The sequence below is a fragment of the Mercenaria mercenaria genome, chromosome 14 (genome assembly GCF_021730395.1).
Source record: "Mercenaria mercenaria strain notata chromosome 14, MADL_Memer_1, whole genome shotgun sequence".
NCBI lineage: Eukaryota > Metazoa > Mollusca > Bivalvia > Venerida > Veneridae > Mercenaria > Mercenaria mercenaria.
The window spans coordinates 4278175-4284303 of NC_069374.1; positions in this window are offsets into that span (position 1 = coordinate 4278175).

The window sequence follows — 6129 nt, forward strand, 5'->3', positions numbered from 1 at the left end:
GATTTTCGGTAGCTGCATTTGCTAGCACAGTTCGCATTCTTTCCCCTCCATTGTCTAGTATATGTGTGCTTATCATAAATAGAGCTTCAGCATCATAGCGTTGACTATTTTGTTTCTATGCATTTTGGCTAGAAATCTATCATTTCATGCTTTTTCAATTTTTATGATACTTCCATCTCATACAATATGCCATGATATTTCATTAATTTCTGTAATAATATTATAATAATAAAAGTCATGGGCTTATCCCATTCAATCAGTATTTGTTATTTATTGTCAATAGTCAGAAGCGACAGGCTGCTCTTACTAATATATCGTTTAAATCTAGGCCAATTCTCGTCATGGTTAAAACAACATGTCTCTCAGAGTGTGGGCGAGTCTGTCGCTTCTTATATTCATGTCCTGCTGATAAAATAAAGGAATTTATGTTCTCTTGAGAAATAAATCTATGTTATTTTTCAGTAGGTACACAAGAGCTATAATTTCTGCTTCTATTACTCTAATCTAGTCCATACAATATAACATGCCTCGATTAATCAATTTCACGCACGAGCAGGTCATGGGTGTGGTCAATTTTATCATTTTATATTTCAAACCGGTTTATTCCTTCACAAATAATTCAGCAGACAAGTCGATAGTTCGTGTACAAAAATACCCACCCTCCTCACCCTAACAATTTTGAAGAAAAATTCTGCTGCTGTTTTATGTATTTTCAGCGCCAATACACCAGGTCATGCCATATACTGCCACGCCAGTGTATAGTGCCTTTTATGGAGACAATCATTCTTCCAAGAAGTAAATAGTTCGCCACCAAGTATATGAAAGCTTCATTACGGATTGTTTTAAAATTTGCTTATGGATATGAAAGTGTTTCATTTACGTAATTCATCGTTTTTTATGCCCCAAGCATCTACTGATGCGGGAGGCATACTGTGATTGTCCTGTCCGTCCGTCCGTTCGTTCGTCCGTCCGTCCGTATGAGGTTAACCAGGTGGGACCGTTTCGTCTAGCATCAATACCTCTAACTAGAATGACTTGATACTAATGCGGATGTGGCCTGTGGCCGTTCCTCGTCTTCAGACGTCGCCCGACCTCGGTTTGACCTTGACCTTGAGCTTGACCTTGTTTTGGGCTTGGGTTGCTTTGTAACGGCAGGGATGTCACCGGGGGTATCAAGCGTTTATTGAACGCAGCTCACTGTGTATTTTTTTTTCATTTTAATTTAGTATTTATTTGAATATTTGATTTGTCTAAATGTTACGACCTGTATGATGTTCAATTTTTTCATTTAATACCAGAAAAATGAATGGAATTGGTCAAGGAAGTCGGGGGATGGAGACACCTTTCTGTTTGCAGCATTGGATATCACTACCTCCCCCCTCCCCCTCCAAAAGAAAAATACTAAAAAACGAGGGTGAAAAAAAAATAAAAAGATATATAAATAGGAGTTAGGGGTTAGGCAGCCGGCTCGCAGTTTCACGAATTCCCGTTTAAAAAGCCCTGTCATTTAAATGAAATAGACTCTGTGAAATTTTTAAGGTTGTGTAACAAAAGAAACTGTTCAATTTTATTCAGTTAAGAAAATATTATATTTTGAAAAGTATGATAATTTTGTAGTATCAAGTAAACACGCGGGAAGCAGCGGTCTTGTTTATTTTGCTGCAAAGTATCATCTTCTTAAGAGCCATAAAATATCATTTTAAAGACTTAAGTTTTAATTGTTAGTCGTGACTTTTGTTCTTATCATGGCCGATACATTGCTGCATAAACATTGCAAAATATGGTCCGACAAACAGGTGCAGGAGTAGTAATATCTTTTTGGCAATTTTATTCAAATTTTTACAGTAACTGATGTCCGTCCGTTACATGTGAGCTTATAAATAAAAATTATGATCCACAAAATTGGCTTGCCTTTGAATGGCTTTTGATACAACGGCTGTATCGCAAAAATCCAAGCTCACTTCCTAGGTTGGCCACTAGATCAGCATCTTAAGTTTGGCGTTCGACTGGCCTTCTCTTATTATTGGTGTTAAGGGCGTGCGCTTCTTAACCGTTAGAGGGGGCCTTGACTACATGGTCGGCCGTTCAACCAAATTCCTCGAATTGAATGTATCTTATATTAAACAGGGATTACAACTCTTCGGCCAATTGATCTTAGATCCGTCGAAAGTTGTTTATAAATGTGTACTTGTACGTCGGTACACATTGTATATTTATATATTTGTGGATCACTTTGCTACAAACCTCTAACGCTTGGGTATGTTGAAACAGACATCACCCCCCTGTTTATGTTCTTGAGTGCCGCTTAGTGCAGTTGATTGCTTGGAGGGTTAACTATTGCGCGGCACAAGTTGCCCGATCCTCACCTTGCATCCGTGTCTGTTGCGTACAATGTATAATAGTGTTATAATAATGTATTCTCTTGCACTTGCGATGGATTCATATTTTTATTGTTTTAATACATTATCATGATGTTGAGAATTCGTTGAACATCTTGGCCTCGGATTTTCGGTAGCTGCATTTGCTAGCACAATTCGCATTCTTTTCCCTCTATTGTCTAGCATATGTGTGCTTATCATAAATAGAGCTTCAGCATCATAGCGTTGCCTATTTTGTTTCTATGCATTTTGGCTAGAAATCTATCATTTCATGCTTTTTCAATTTTTATGATACTTTCATCTCATACAATATACCATGATATTTCATTAATTTCTGTAATAATATTATAATAATAAAAGTCACGACCTTATCCCATTCAATCAGTATTTGTTATTTATTGTCAATAGTCAGAAGCGACAGGCTGCTCTTACCAATATATCGTTTAAATCTAGGCCAATTCTCGTCATGGTTAAAACAACATGTCACTCAGAGTGTGGGCGAGTCTGTCGCTTCTTATATTCATGTCCTGCTGATAAAATAATGAAAAGTTCTAAAACAGTCACCATAGTTTCAGGTTTCAAACGTTGATGTATACTCTGTTGCAAGCATTAAATATTGTTTTGTTTGAAACATGCGACATTTTGGTTTGACTTTGTGCATTGCAATCCCTTCCGAATTTGTTTTTCTGCCTGTTCTGTGTAGCTAGAAGTTATTTATTTTAAAATTAGCGCTTGAAAACGTTGTTCAGGAAACATGCCGCATTTCGATCTACATTTGTGTGTATATGGCCACAAGGGCCCTTATTACCTGATAATTTTTGTTATGATAGGAATATACACTGTTGGTTTGTTTCGTTTTGTAGATAAATCGGTTAATTGTTTTGATCGTCTATCAACAACATACAGTACTCGTAGCCTCAAACAAGTACTTTCTTTCTCTGGCCTTCCCTATGTATTTATATATCATTTTGAGTCGCATATTTCACGTTCACTTTTATACACTCCCCCTCCCCTACGCCCCGCCCCAACCGACCACACACGCCCTCGAAGAAGAAGGGATGCAGTAAATGGTTTAACCCCATGTAGATGTGTCTGTCGGTTGGTAGATCAATACATTTCTGGTTAATAGTCAAACTTTATAAATTCGATTTTCTATGGTCAGCCAATGATCTCTATCTTTTGGAAGCTCAATAGGTCAAAGTTCAAGGACAGAGTAACGTCGAGGCTGCAAATTGTGTCTACTCACAAACGCAGGTACCCTTTAGCTCAAGTACCTTCAAAATTCATTGGATAATGACCTATTGTCAGTAAATGACCCCAGTTGTGATTGGTATGTACATCAGGTCAAGGTCATAAGATATGCCGTGTAAGAATTTGATATGAAAAAAGATACATGAAGCTTCGAAGCGGGGACGCTCGTTCAGCCATCTCTTAGTTTGGGCACAAAGTTGCAGAAATATTTGACTACGAAAACAAGTGTAGTGAGTTCGACCTCCCGTTCCTTTACCATATGGGAAAATTAGACCCATTGATTTTTCGCACGAGTAGTAGTATTGGCATTGGTTTGGGGCCAGGAATGCGCATGATCAAGAATGCGGCGGGAATTTTGAATTCTAGTTTTAGAATGACATCACCTTTCTATGTTAAGAGTGACCTCACTCTGCTATCTATATCTCCCTGAAGTATATAGAGCCGACTTATATACCTATCTAGGGCGTGTTCGCGCACATTGAGGGTCAGCCCTACACGGGGAGATAACACGAAAACAAAAGCTATACGCATGCGTAAAAAAGAACCTATCGTATAAAAACCATACTTAACCAAACATTAAAATAAAACTATATGAGAATATTAACTATTTATAAAATGAAATTATAAGACAAAATATTACCTAGTCAACAGATGTAACTCGTCGATGTCCCACGCTAAAATGAACCAACACTTTTAGAATACAGATTAATACCGTCGTTTCTAAACATAAAATAGCCAATCAGAAGGCAGGAAAAACGAACCAATGAAACATCTCCAATAAAGTCGTTTTGGCCAATGAAAACCTCGAAATGTTAACCAATCAACGCTCAATATTATTGACGAATGACATCGCGAATTCAGAACGCGAATTGTATATAAGAACGCGCTCGAGTCAGATAAATCATTCTTACTTTAGAATTCATACCACAATGAAATCACTCCCTGTTTACATAAGTCTTGCTTTGAAGACGAAGCCCTTCGAAACGTGTATATTAGAACACGCTTTAGTTAGTCAAAGCTTACAGTATGGAAAACTCTCGCCAGTCAAATGCCATCATCAAACGATAAAAAGCAATCATCATATGCACGATTATACTTATCGTTATATTCTCCTTGTCTTTCGCTTTAGCCTTTGCGACTACGAATTCAACTATATACGTAGACTATGAAATTAAATTGAATTAAAACCAGACTGCCTGCCACTATATGAAACAGTTCGAGATACAGCAAAACGTTTAAATTACTGTCTGCAACAGAGATAGTGAAATCCTGGCGGATTTGAGACGTTTCATAAATCACACCGCAAGTATCATCGGAATACAACTTTAACTTAAGCAGTGGAAATCGATCATACAACGTCTTCCTAAAATCGACGCAGTCATAATTGAAGCACAAAACATTCAGAATATTGACACAAACACTAGAAATACTATAAAAATAACAATAATCATTGCACCACATCCACCACCACCACCACCACCACACCACCCCCACCACCACCACCACTACCACCACCACCACCACCACCACTACACCACCACCACCACCACCACCACTTCCTCCACTTTCACCACCACCACCACCACCATCTCCACCTCCACCACCACCACCACACCACCACCTCCACCACCACCATCACCACCACTTCCACCACCACCACTACCACCTGCACCACCACCACACCACCACCACCACTTCCACCACCACCACACCACTACCACCACCACCACCACACCACCACCACCACCACCTGCACCACCACAACACCACCACCACCACACCTCCACCTCCACCACCACAACACCACCACCACCACTTCCACCACCACCACACCACCACCTCCACCACCACACCACCACCACCACTTCCACCACCACCACACCACCACCACCACCACCACACCACCACCATCACCACCTGCACCACCACAACACCACCACCACCACTTCCACCACCACCACACCACCACCACCACCACCTCCACACCACCACCACCACCACCACCACCTCCACCACACCACCACCACCACCACACCTCCACCACCACCACCACCACCACCAACACCACCACCACCTCCACCACCACTACACCACCACCACCACCACACCTCCACCACCACCACCTCCACCACCAACACCACCACACCACCACCACCACACCACCACCTCCACCTCCACCACCACCACCACACCACCACCACTTCCACCACCACCACCTCCACCACCACCACCACCACCACACCACCACCACTACCACACCACCACCACACCACCACAATTCAGAGCTAAAGTTAACAATTATACGGAACAAGGGCTCTCTCTTGAAGAAGCTTACTGTCGCACCGCTAATGACGTGCTTCCTGAACTAAGAAAGAGACTGAGACAAAATTATGCCCGATTTCTAATCGACTTTTATGAGCTACAAAACGATCCTACTCAGCAGCAGATTCTACAGTCGGCTAAGAAACTTAAAAGTCAGCACGGGATGACTGTCAAAGAA